This window comes from Pelophylax lessonae, assembly GCF_965119305.1.
Source record: "Pelophylax lessonae genome assembly, chromosome: 1".
In the NCBI taxonomy this organism is placed as follows: domain Eukaryota; kingdom Metazoa; phylum Chordata; class Amphibia; order Anura; family Ranidae; genus Pelophylax; species Pelophylax lessonae.
In genome coordinates this window covers 70,797,418-70,812,377 of record NC_138768.1, presented here as the reverse complement: position 1 = coordinate 70,812,377, position 14,960 = coordinate 70,797,418, and positions in this window count along the sequence as shown.

Genomic DNA, 14,960 nt, shown 5'->3' with positions numbered 1-14,960 from the left:
TTTTCATATCTTGTGTAACTAAGGTCACATACACACACAAACACACAGCTTATAAGACATTAATGCATACAAAATGGGGTAGAGACATACAAAATGGAGGACACATAGAATTTGATATCTCCCCATCTCCCACACCCACCACGAAACACCTTCGGGTGTAGGGACCATTCCCCTTGGTCCAGGGTCTGGCGACTCAGATAGTCCGCCTGTCAGTTCTCCACACCCGGAATGTGGACCACCGAAATCGCCGGAACCTGCGACTCGGCCCAGGAGACAATCTCGGCCACTTCCTTGGCTGCCTGGGCACTCCTGGTGCCCCCTTGGTGATTGATGTAAGCCACCGCCATTGCGTTGTCCGTCTGTACACACATTGGGCAGCCCTGAAGTCGAGCCGACCAATGGAGCAAACAGAGTCTGATTGCCCGCAGCTCCAAGACATTTATCCACAGGGAGGACTCCCCCTCCGACCAAGTGTCCTGGGCACACAACTTGCCCAGAACTCCACTCCATCCCGACAGGCTGGCGTCCATGGTGACCACCGTCCACAGCAAAGGCCGAAAGGACTTGACTCTCGTCAGAGCCGGAGACTCGAGCCACCACAAGAGATCCGATCTCACTTGGGGGCTAAAATAAATCCTCCTTTCCAAAGACTGAGGATGTCTGTCCCACCTGACCAGAATCTCCACTTGAAGAGATCTTGTGTGAAACTGTGCAAATGGGATCGCCTCGAAAGCCGACACCATCAGGCCCAGGGGCCGCATGCAGGTCCGAAGCGAGGAGAGCTCGTTGTCCCTGAGGGACCTGACCTCGCCCTGCAGGGTTCGGAGCTTGTCCTCCGGAAGAAAGACCTTCGCCTGGGCGGAATCCAGAATCATCCCCAGGTAGGGGAGACGAACTGAAGGGGACAAAGTCGACTTCTGAAAATTGATGGTCCACCCTAACTCCTGGAGCGTCTGGACCGTGACCGACATATCGCTCAACAGGGTGGCACTGAAACTCGACCTTAGCAGAAGATCAGCCAGATAACCGAGGATTGCAATCCCCTGTACCCTTAACAAGGCTAGAACAGGAGCCAACACCTCGGTAAACACCCTTGGAGCCGAAGCGAGGCCGAAAGGCAACGCCACGAACTGATAATGCTCCTCCGCGATTGCGAAGCGGAGGTACTTCTGATGACCCTCGTAGATAGGGATGTGTAAATATGCATCCTTGAGATCGATGGAAGCCAAGAAATCCCCTGGACTCAGGGATGCCACCACCACCGACCGGAGGGACTCCATCCGGAACTTCTGAACCAGCACAAATCGGTTTAGGAACTTCAAGTCCAGAATCGGACACACCTTGCCCTCCTTTCTGGGCACTGTGAACAAATTGGAGTAAAAACCCCGAAACCTGTCCCGCTGTGGAACCGGCACGACCACTCCTTGGGTGAGGAAATCCTGAACCGCCCGTTGGAGATACCGGAAACGATCGAGAGTTAAACGAAGATTTGAGGGAAAGAACCTTTTCCCGGGCGAGACCGAAATTCGATTTTGTACCCTGAGCGAATGAGTTCTTGAACCCACCTGTCCTGAACGTTGGACAGCCAGGGCTCGGGAAAACAATGCAGATGTCCCCCCACCCCCGAGACGGGGGAGGGCGTCCCTTCAGGACGAGGTGGACTGAGTCGCTGTGCCAGCGTGACCGCCTTTGGACTTACCCGCCCAAGGCTTCTTCTGGCCACTAGAGGCCTTGAAGGACTTCCCCTTGTCCTGTGCCCTGAAGGCATTTAAAAGAGGGACCCCGCTTGGCGCGGGACGATTTTCCCCTAGGCACCTGGGGCAAAAGAGTGCTTTTGCCCCCAGTGAGCCCTTTGATCAGTTCACCCAGAAAGTCCCCAAAAAGATGACTCCCCGCATAAGGGATATCAGACACTGTCTTTTTCGAAGACTGGTCGGCCGACCAGCTTTTCAACCAAGTAATGCGGTGGATTGCAACCACGACCGCCGACAGCCATGCGACTAAGGGGGCCTTATCCAAGGCCGCGTCACACAGGTACAGCATGGCCTGAGCCATTTGATCCACCATCTCCAACACAGCAGAAGAGGTGGATTTAGCAATTAGAAGGCGCCTAAGCACCTTGGCCCACTCAGCAACAGCCTGAGAGACCATTACCGAAGTGAACACGGGCTTCAGCAAGGAACCCGCTACCAGATAGATGTGGCAGGAGTGTCTCCACCCGCCTATACGCCGGGTCCTTAAACACCGGGGAATCCTCTACGGCATTTAAGTGGACTTATTTAACCTGGAAACAGTGTGGTCCACCTTAGGAGCCACAGTCCAGCGAGAATCCACCGGATCCGCAAAGGGATAACAGTACTTAAATCTCTTGGGCACCACAAACATATGCTTGATACGGCGCCATTGGTCATTCACGGTTTCGTGAAACTCCTCGGGACAAGGAAAAACCTGACCCGAATTTTGGGCTTTGCGGGTCCTGAAGGAAACACGCTTACCCGACATGGGGGCTCATCATCCAAATTTAACGTTTCCTTAACGGAGCTGATAAGTGTGTCCACCGCAACGCGGTCCCGCGCTGTCCCAGAGGAAGAATTCTCCTCCTCCACTTCCGACTAAGAGGACAGGGACCCCTCAGGGGGGTCGTTGTCTGTGGCAACCAAATCTGGCTCTGAATCAGAAGACTGAGAGGGCATAGGCCGTTTTTTGGAAACCCGGTCAGACATCAGCAAATCCACTTTTGACACTAAAGTTGCAAGTGCAGTAGATAGAGAGGCTATGGAGGTGGATTCAGGAGTACCTGAACCATCCACCAGGTCTGTGGGGAATTTGCTATCCTGGGACTCCATAATAGCAATAAACAAATTAAATGACGCTGACCCTTTAAATCGGCGATTCCTGCGGACCCCACCGCAAACCTGCACCGAAGTTGGAGACCCTGTCCCCTGCTACAGAAATCCGGAAAAAGGAGTGCTAGCAGGAATCCAGGCCAGAGAAAACAGTAAAATTCCCCCCACAGTGTGCTATACTTGCCCGCGCTGCTGAGGAGCTGAAGGGAAGAAGGAGGAAGTGACCTCATGCCCCTAGAGGCACAGCCAGCCCTGAACCACAATAAAATGGTTGCCAATAGAAGTCAATGAAGAGAAAGCCCTGGGAAAATGGCCACTGCCCACAGAGGACATCATGCCCACACTAAAGATGGCACCCGATTGGCGCAAAAAAGGATGACAGAAAATGGCTGCTGCCCACACTATGAGGCCGAACAGCCTGCCCACACCCAAAATGGCAGCCGCGCGAAACAGCGCCAAACGTGGCCCAAAAACACCAGTACTGGCCCCCACAGAGCACCCCTGGGAAGTAGCAGACCCCCGCACCCCCCACATAGCGGTCCAACCGCGATAGCGCCCCCACAGGGACAGGGAAGGGACACACAGGAGCCGCACCTACAGCCATGAGGGGGGTATTACAGAACCCATACCTGAACTGCCATCCCCAAACAGAGTGCTCACATACATACCCCACAAACATAGTCCAGAGACAGAGGGGTAGTAATAGTACTCACCAGTCCAGCGAAACGTGGGCACCGCTCTGAGACAGGAAACCTCCCACCCTGAGTGGGGGTGCCGTCAGCCGAAGGGGATGCTAGCAACACACGGGCGTTCCGCAGTTGAGACATCCCAGCGAAGACAGCAACTTTGCAGGCTCATCCCTGTCGCCATGGACATTGTCGTTTGTGAGGCCTGGGCGTACCAATAACCTGCTAACGCTCGATGGCAGGCTGGGAGTCCGTAAGGTTCTAGAACAACCAGTGCGAGGCCCAGCTCTGCAAACGCTGTAGTCTTCTAGAGTCTGACTAACTAGCGCAAGAGAAAATAAAAAGCTATCTTTTAAGAAAGAAAAAAACACTTTTCAGAGAGAAAACAGAAAAAGAAGAAAAAAGCTCAGACACTAAGTCCCAGCCAGGGAAACCCAGCCTACTCCTGAGCTAGGCAGCAGAAAACTGAATTGGGAATGAGGCTAGCTGGGGGTATTGACCAGAAGGACAGTCCCCTGTAGGTGTGTCTATACAAGGTTTTGGGATTATTCTAACAAAATCTTCTGCCTAGCTTACTCCTGCGGAGAAGGCCAATACCCAGACGTGCAGAATAAATGAGTGGGCGGTGACTGTCAGAGGATGTAAGAGAAAGTTATTTTGCGTATACTAACTACGGGAAAGATTTGTGTCATTTTTATTGTTTTTTTTTTTACTAGTAATGGCGGAATCTGCGATTTTTAGCGGGACTGCAACATTGCGGCGGACAGATCGGACCCTTAACGGACATTTTTGACACTTTTGGGGGTACCAGTGACATTACTACAGTAATCAGTGCTAAAAACATGCACTGTTACTGTAATAATGACACTGGCAGGGAAGGGGTTAACATTGTGGGTGATCAAGGGGTTAAATGTGAGCCTAGGGGATGAATTCTAACTGTGGGGGGGGGGGGGGGAAGCGTGGCTTCTGAAATGACCATAGAGGCATGTGATCCTTTATAGAAGGATCACAGGGGCTCTATGATCATTCCAGGGAGAAGAACAGTCGGCTGTGTTTACAACAGCTGACCGTTCTTCTCTCTCAGCGGGGGAGCGATTGTGGGAGCGATTGCGGAGCCGCCTGACACATGCATCGGCTTCCCCACTGATGAGTGGGGGCGGGAGCGTGCCGCCGACGGCGTGCGCTTGCCCCCTAGCTGCCTGCTCACGACCGACCCCGATTTGTGCAGCAGAGCCACATTGCCGCAGTAAATAGGCGGCGTCCGGTCGAGAACCGGTTAATTAGCTAGTGTATTTAAATCTGCTAATATATTCAACACTCCCCACCCCCCTAGACTGACAATGCTGCTGCCTGCTGTTCCTCCTGTGCTCATTCCTTTAATACAGGAGGTGTGGGCCACTCTAAAGCCTCGTACACCCGATCAGATTATCGAACGATCTTTCGTCTGATTTTTGTTACACGCTAGTCTCATATGGAAAGTGAAGAGGTTACTTTCATATGAAAATTCTCCCACGACAGAATTCAACTTCAGAAGTGATGTCATGTGTTGGATTGTTTTGTATGTGTTCTTTAGTTTCTGAGCATGCCTAGTCTTGCTCTTACGATTTTTTTCGGATGAAAACTGTACTAATTAAATGAAAATCGGACGTTGTGTTGACGTACAATAAACATTTTATAGCCTGCACATCCAGTTTTTGTCGTCTGAAAATTCTTAATCGGCTGTCGAAAGCACTATACTAACGATCTGAAGATTGGCAGATCGTTTCTTCGGACGAAATTTTACTTCCGATTTTCGTATCGTGTGTACGGGCCTTTATACAGGAGATGTGAGAAGCTGGATACACACTATACAACTTTTGTTGTTAGATTTCCTTTAGATTAAAGGGCCATACACACTATAAGATTTTCTGAAGACTTTTTCCTTCAGATTTACCTTTTCTATGTAGTGCAAGGGCCTGCCAGATTGCATACAAATTGAAAGTGTTTAGGTTTGACCTCATATTATATGGTTTTGGTAAATCTAAAGGAAAAAGTCTTCAGAAAATCTTATAGTGTGTATGGCCCATTACCTCCAACTATGTAGTGCAAGGGCCTGCCTGATTGCATGCAATTTGAAAGTGTTAAGATTTGACCTCATATTATATGGTTTTGGTAAATCTAAAGGAAAAAATCTAAAGCCAATTGTATAGTGTGTATGGCCCATTACTGGCCAGTAGCCAAATCACCAGCTGGAAACAGAGGGAAAAGCCTCAAAAAAGATAACTAGTGCAGCCACTACATCTAATGATTGGTAAGATATATTCCATTTTTTATTTTGGGTTTAATACAGCGTTAAATGCTCATACTGACATACTGTTGACTGAGTTCCTTCTGCATCCAAGAGTTCTTTAACAAGATGGCAACTATAAAATAGCTAAAAAAAAAATAAAAAAATAAAATAGCTTGTCTTGATTAACCATATGATTGCACAACATATAAACAAAATAATAATAACAAGGAATGCACAGCAGCTGGGGGCAGTCATAATATACGGTTAATAGAAAAATTATATTGGCATTGTTTATTTTTAGGCCACCTAAAGCTTTTATGGTATAGCAGGAATTCCTTATAATAGGGCCACCCACTGGTAAAGGCAACAAGACATCTACTGAATCATATTAAGGATTTGCTCATACAAATTACAACATTTAAATCACTGCAGGGAGCTGGACCATTGGATAGATTTACTGTGCAGGCACACTCGGTGCCATGTACATAAACCAGTGGGTAACCTCCTTTTAACCATGTGTGCTTTGTTGTATGAAGTTAATACTGGTTTGGATTTAAACATTCCAGTGTTGCATGTTTTCCACTGAAACCAGATAGTAAAATAGAAGTGAATATATATATATATACATACACACACTTTTTTAATGTATATATATATATATTCACTTCTATTTTACCATCTGGTTTCAGTGGAAAACATGCAAAAAAAATATATATATATATACACACACACACTTTTTTAATTTATATATATATATATATATATATATATTTTTTTATTTATTTATTTTTTTTTTTTTCAAGCAGAAAACACCCAAGTAACATCAGTGAATTTGCAGAACTTTTTTTCATTTTATTTTTTACAGAGTTTTGGGTTTGGTTTAGAGTCCCGGGTTCAAATCTTACCTGGTACATCGTGTTACCTTGGGCTTTCTCTTATGCCCCATACACACGTGCAGATTATCTGCAGACTTTTGTCTGCAGACTTACCTTTTCTATGTAGTGCAAGGTCCTGCCGATTGCATACAAATTGAAAGTGTTTAGGTTTGACCTCATATTATATGGTTTTGGTAAGTCTGCAGACAAAAGTCTGCAGATAATCTGCACGTGTGTATGGGGCATCACAATCCAAGACTTTACTAGTAGAATAAAGAATGATTCATTAAAACTAAAGACTGAAAAATTAGCTCAAAATTGGATTTTTGCTCATAAAGAAAATTTTTGGTAATCCTTTGGTGCCAGCACATCCTGGCCCTTTAAAGGATTTTAGATGCTGGGGTTATAGTCATGCGACCACTGTGATTTGCTGTGATCAGAAAGCAAGCAGCGATTGGGAGCCTTCCATTAGCTGCCCGGGAACTGTGACGGGAGAGCGCAGGGCGTGCGCTTTTGGTGCAGCTGTTTTTGCAATATTCCACGCAAATATGTGGCCGTTTGGCCCCAAGGCCCACCCATCGAAATGCAGCATTTTGTAGGTTAAAACTTAACTCCACTTTTGTTGAGAAAAGAACATTCCCCTCTAGGTGATCTATGTGCATTGCAGAGATTTTAACAAACTTTTTTGCAGATTCCTACCTTTTGCTGTTCTGAAGAAATCATTGTTTGTTCCTCTGTGCTGAGTGGGTCAAATGGGAGTGGTTTCATAATTATCTATCAGCTGTGGCAGCTGCAGGGCTCTAATGAGGGAAGCTGCTGGGCCTGCATCCCTTTAGACGTGTTCCTATTGGGAGTATCTCACTAAAAATTAAATTTTTGTTGCAGGGGATGCCAGAAATCTGGCTTGTATCTTAGGCAGACTTCTGGGAAAATTGGTGAGCCAATCACACAAGCAGGAAATTATGTTTCTGGGGTGTGGTCAGTATACATTCTGTGTACAGAACACCTCCAGGTAGCCATATTGCATCTTCAGAATATTACAACAGCTGCAGATTAATAAGGAAAGTTCATTTTTAACCCCTTGCCGACCGCCGCACGACTATATACTGCGGCGGTCAGTCCCCCTTGGGCAAAGTGATGTAGGGGTATGTCACTCGCCCACGAGCCTCTAGGGGGCGAGCGCGCTCCCGCCCCCCCCTCCTTCCCTGACATACCTGCGTGAGTGACTGGCGGCTCCGATGTCCACCGGCCACTTGTAATCTCCCACTGGAGAGGGAGAAAGGCAGACGGCTAATGTAAACACAGCCGCCTGTCATTCTCCTTGATGTAACTGCAGAGACTATACGATCCTGCTATGTAGGATCGTATGTCTCTGTGGTTACATCACAAGCCACACCCCCCCCCCCCCATCCACAGTTAGAATCACGCCCCTAGGGACATATTTAACCCACTGATCACCAATAAAGTTAATCCCTTCCCTGCCAGTGTCATTTTTACAGTAACAGTGCATATGTATAGCACTGATTACTGTAGTAATGTCACTGCTAACCCCAAAAGTGTCAAAAATGTCTGTCAAGGGTTCGATCTGTCCGCCGCAATGTCCCAGTCCCGCAAAAAAAATCGCAGATCGCCGCCATTACTCGTTTAAAAAAAAAAACAACAAAAATGACAAAAATCTTTCCCTTTGTTAGTAAACGCAATAACTTTTGTGCAAACCAATCAAAATACGCTTATTGCGATTTTTTTTTTACCAAACATATGGAGCAGAAAACAAATTGGCCTAAAATGTTAAAAAACTTTGATTTTTACATTTTTTTGGGGGAATTTCATATATAAAAATGTAAAAAATATTGTTATTTTTTCAAAATTGTCGCTCTTTTTTTGTTTATAGCGCAAAAAGTAAAAATCGCACAGGTGATCAAATACCACCAAAAGAACTTTGGCACAGCGTGGCACCACCGCGCAATTGTCCGTTAAATTCACGCAGTGCCGAATCGCACAATAGGCCCTGATCTTTGAGCAGCCAAATCCTCCGGGGCTTAAGTGGTTAATAACATTCAATTACAATATGATTTGTGTCGCAATTGTATACGCTATATTGTTTTTTTTCTTTATTTGCAGATTTTTTTTTCCCACGAAAGTGGAGTTACCCTTTAACCTCCCTGGCGGTATGATTCTGTCAGGAATTACATACCAAAAGCGGTACAATTGTTTTCATGGAAATTTGGCGTTATGTATTATAGGCCTACAATTCTTAGTAATTACTGACTTAAACCTGACCAAAACAAGAGTCTAGTAGACATCCCAGATGTGATAAATTTGAAACACAAACACGTGAATTATAATCGAATCAATAATATTATTTTATTATTTAATATATAATATATATATAATAAAATTATATTATTGATTAGATTATAATTCATGCATTATATATTATATATAGATATATGTGTGTATATGTATATGTATATAATATATAACGCATGAATTATAATTGAATCAATAATATAATTTTATATATATATATATATATGTGTGTGTGTGTGCATATATATATATATATATATATATATATATATATATATATATATATATATATATATATATATATACATATATACATATATATATATATACATATATACATATATATATATATATATATATATATATATGCATATATATATATATATATATATATATATATATATACACACACCGGTATATATATATATGCATATATGTGTATGCATATATATATATATATATATATATATATACATATATATATATGCATACATATATATGCATATATATATATATATATATATATATATAATATAAAATGTGTTTTGTGCAACGTTTTTTTTTTTTTTTTTTTGAATTTCCCTCCCTAGTTCCGCTCCAATGCAGCATTGCTGCTGCAGGGAACGGAACTAGGAAGTGATCAGACTGACGGAGGGACGGAGGAGCGGCGGGACTCTCGGCTGGCGATCTCAGCAATGAGAGATCATCGCTGGATTGCCAGGATAAGGTAAGAGAACACCGCTGCGCTCTCTGCAATCCACCCCGAGCGCGACTCGGGGTTACCGCTCCTGATATGAAAAACCAACCCCGAGTCACGCTCGGGATTACCGCCTAGGAGGTTAATAAAAAGTAATACCTGATGCAAGCTACAAGCAACAACCCCAATTGTTTGCTCATTTTCGTTGCTCCAGTTATAATGCATAGCATATGTCACTAATTGTTTTGAGTGTTGTTTTTATAATTACTACTATTATTATTATTATAAATAATGGTAGTTACAGTGGGGATCGAAAGTTTGGGCACCCCAGGTAAAAAATTTGTATTAATGTGCATAAAGAAGCCAAGGAAAATGGAAAAATCTCCACAAGGCATCAAATTACAGATTAGACATTATTATAATATGTCAACAAAAGTTAGATGTTATTTCCATCATTTACACTTTCAAAATAACAGAAAACAAAAAAAATGGCGTCTGCAAAAGTTTGGGCACCCTGCAAAGTTAATATCTTGTACTGCCCCCTTTGGCACGTATCACAGCTTGTAAACGCTTTTTGTAGCCAGCCAAGAGTCTCAATTCTTGTTTGAGGTATCTTTGCCCATTCTTCCTTACAAAAGTCTTCCAGTTCTTTGAGATTTTAAGCTGTGCCTTTCCTGCTCTTCTCTTTCAGGACCTATGTTCAGTGCTGTATCTTGGCCTAGGCCGACAAGGCCCAGGCCTAGGGAGGCACTTTGCAGGGAGGCAGCAAAAAAAGCTGCTCACCGCAATAAAAAAAACAGCCTCCTCCCGGCTCCCACACGAAAATGGTTCCCGCCGGCTTGCGGTACACTTTTAGTTTAGTGCCAGTATTATGGGGCGAATTGGGCCAGAGGGCAGGGTTCAGGAGGCAAATCAGTCTGGCACCCCCATAAAGCAGTTACACTGCTACCTGCCAGTATGATAGGCTGCACTAATGGGCACTGATAGGCTACACTGGTTGCCACTGATGGGGAGTACTGATGGCCACTGATGAGGCCACACTGATATGCTGCACTGATGAGGCAACACTGATGGGCAGTAATGAGGCGGCACTGATGGGCACTAATGAGGCTGCACTGATGGGCAGTAATGAGGCGGCACTGATGGGCACTGATGAGGCTGAACTTATGGGAACTGATAAGGTTACGCTGATTGGCAGAGATAGACTGTGGTTGTGGTCTGCGGTGTACAGATGACAGGGTGAGTCATAAACAGGAAGAGGTGTGGCCTTTACAGGAAGGGGTGGGTGATATTTAAATTATGGGGGGCACAAACTTAGTCAGGCCTAGGGCAGCACAAAACCTAAATACACCACTGCCTATGTTGTAACATCACCATGTTTGTAGTAATGGAAAGGGATGAGCTTGAGTTCAGCTTAGTTTCAGTCCAAACTTATATTTGACCAAACCCAACAGCTGTCAGTGTTGGGCCAATAATCTCCAGGTAAGGGAATCCCTGCTCTTCAGCAGAACATAAACAAAGGGAAGGGGATGTTTGTGACATCACTGACCTACTATGGCCACATGATGGTCCTATTAGGTCATTGTCATTGATCTAATATGAATATGTGTCCAAACTGCATCAATGATTTCATGAGCATCCTCACCCCTTTGTGTAACTGCAGTTGTAGGGATGAGAATCCTCCCGTCTGCAAGTCATTGACCAGGCAGTGATAGCTTCCTTGCAGGTTTGACCTGAACCCAAGCTCATCCCTAGTAGTGGGTCAAGTAAACAAATTATTTGTTTCTCTGTACATCCAGCATTGACAGTGTGTCAGGAATCAAAAGTTCAACAACAGCCTCGTTCAGTCCCTGTTATCTCTTTGTATTGTATTGCACTACATTGGGTTTTTATTTTTCTGCATGATGCTGACATCTAGTGGTGGTTTAAAGTCACTACAACTTGTTTACTTATGTGATTTGGTATCTCCCTGTGTCCTCCTCCTTCCGATAGTTAGTTCAGCCCCCACTAGATCCTCCCTGTTTCTTCTATGTTCCCTTAAAACGGAACTTCACCCGAAAGGGTGTCATCATCATCCTCACCTCACCATCACTTTTCTCACTTCTCCCATTACTATATATGACCCCTGCCATCTCTGTCCTCAACATCAATTATTATCATCATCCTTATCATCCTTACTATCACTTAATCTCCTGCTATTGTCTCCATTTTTTCTCAGAGAAGAGGTGCTGAAACTCCTCCCTTCTGAGTCACTCCTTGTTTCTGCGCCCTATCCCCCTCTGAGCACCATCCCTTGGTACCCACCACCCAGTACTGCCTCACGTATCGTTTTGTGGTGCTAAATCATTTGTATGGAATTTATTATTTTCTAATAACAAGAAATGCAGTAAAATAGATCCCCTGGGAGCCAGGCAACAATAGATCCCTCCAGCAGCAAAAAGCCCCTCCAGCAACAATAGATCCGGTGCACAACAATAGACTCCCCCAGCAATAATAAACCCCATCCCAGAAACAATAGATCTAGCACACAACAATAGACTCCTCTAGCAACAATGTGACCAACCCTTAGCAACAATAGGCCCCCCCAGCAACAATAGACCCCACCCCAGCAACAACATCCCCCAACAACAATAGATCCCCAAAGCAACGATAGATCTCACCCCAGCAACAATAGATCTCTCACACAACAATAGACTCCTCCAGCAACAATGCACCCCACCCCTGCAACAATATTTCCCCCACTAACAATAGACCCTACCCCAGCAACAATAGATCCCCACAGCAACAATAGACCTCACCCCAGCAACAATAGATCCATCATACACCATTAGACACCTCCAGCAATAATAGGTCCCCCCAGCAACAATAGTTTCCCCCAGCAACAACAGACCCCACCCCAGTTCCCTAACACAATATTAGACCCCCCCCCCCCACACACACACACACACACACACACACACAGCAACAATGCGCCATCCACAAAAACACATCCACTGCTCCCTTCTCTACTTCACCCACACCTGGTGGCCCTGTCCGCCAAAATAGGCTTATGTTGGATTCTGCTGTGGTGACAGGGAGGCCACATGAACCCCCTGGAGGAGCATGGAGATGGCGGAGCTCCTCTCAGAGTTGCGCCCAGGAAACACGCCCCCCCCCCCTAGTTTTGGCCCTGTTTATGGATGCCAACAACTTGTAGTGGAGCAGGCTTCAGTCGAACTGACAGCATCTGTCTGGAGGAGCAAAATGCAAAGAAGTCCAAAGAGTGCAGAGCCCTAAGCTTTCTCTACCCGACTGGAACCTTTCCCTGCTGCTAAAACTGTCCCTGTCAGATGGGTAACCTGTCCCTACACCACCCACATGCAAATATGCACCAAACACTTAAATAGACTCTGCCAAACCCATGGATGGCATCCAGAGTCACATGGCCGACCAGCATCCATTTGGATCACTGCTCCACTGCCCCAGTGACTCAGGAAACCATAGAGGAATCGTGTTCTTCATGATTTCCTCTACTTTTGCATTGCTGACTGCGGTTGAATGTCACCCACAGTGGAGACAACTGCCTCCAAACACACCCCCTGTATTAGAGTGCCCCCACTCTGGATGAAGGAGCACAGGGGCACAGCCGACAGTAGCATTGTTATTCTGGGGAAGGGGAGTGTTAGATGTACTCGCAAATTTAGATATACTAACAAATTGAAGCCAAACTCCAGATCACACGTTATTATAAGCAGTTACAGCAAACAGTTTTTTCTTTTTGGGATAAAGGTTTTCCATAAATAAATAACAGTTGATCATTGTAAGCACTCCTGTCAGTGTTGAATGGTTTTTCTCATCCCTGTAAGGCTCCATGTACACGGGACGTTGTTAAAAGTCCCTTTGAATGCTGGAATTTTTAGGACGTTTGAAACGTCTGTTAGGTCGCGTTTGCACCCGCGTTGAGCGGGCATTTGCGGGCGTTTCAGAACCGTTCCTAGAGGTCAAAAAAATTATTCCCCTTTAAAATGGAAAAACGCGAACGCTAAACGCGGGTCATCGCGTTCAGTCGCGTTTTTGCGTTTGAAACGCCGGGAAACACACGTTCTAAAAGACGTCCCTGAACGCAACTGCCTGCAAATGACTGTAAACGACCTGGTGTACATGGACAGATAAGATAACATGTAGGTGGGTTCAGGGGCTTCTGAAAAAAAATGCCCAACTGCTCCTAAACGGCCATTTCCAACGTCCCGTGTACATGGAGCTTAACTGATACATTTTCAAGAGGGCTTGTTCTTTTGAAAAACAACAGACTTAGTGGCCTGATCACTAGATGTAAATAGAAAAAAGAAAGCCTGAAGAAGAAAACGAATGCAGCCATCGCATCTGAGAAGCTGCAAATTAATAAATGTTTTTCCACATCCTGAAAAATACCAAATTCTTCTTTGTGAAGTTGCTGATGCATTTTTGCTTTCTGACTTCTTTAAAGTCCTATTGTTATAGGTGTCATTGTGTATTGTTCCCAATTAGCTATGGATTCTGCATGACGAACATCTGCAGCAGATCAATTCCAGATGTGACACTGGGGATCCCAATACTCTTCTAACAAAGTAAACACATCTACAATGCAAATGATGTGTGCACATGAGTGCTGTAACAGTGTCCATAAACCCCCCCTCATTCACCCCATCCCACCACCCTCCTCGCTCCCTCTGCTTGTTCTACCTACTGGCGTTACACCTATTTGAACATGTGAGGGACCCCTCGGGAGGGTGACCTTCTCACATAAAGCGCTCATTAAAACGCCTCTTAACTTTTAATGTGACTAGAGGCCTCGTCAGCCCCACTTACTGTTACACCACACGGCAGTAAAATTACACAAATCATATGGTCGTGCGCCTCTTACTTTCCCTGGCGCCTTACAGAAAACAGGCTCTTCCTTACGACGCCTTCTTACAATCACCCTTGTTACATTTACATTTTCCAAGATGTTTCCACACACACTGCCTGGCCAAAAAAAAGGCCGACACCTGGAATTAACTAAGCAACTAACTAAACTAAGCATTCAGTAACTTCCTATTGGATAGTTACTGCATGTGCCCAAAGAATGAGGGCAGCTGACTACCTGAATATACTGAATGACCAGGGTATTCCATCAATGGATTTTTTCTTCTCTAATGGCACGGGAATATTCCAAGATGACAATGCCAGGATTCATCGGGCTCAAATTGTGAAAGAGTGGAGACATTTTCACACATGGATTGGCCACCACAGAGTCCAGAACTTATCCCCATTGAGAAT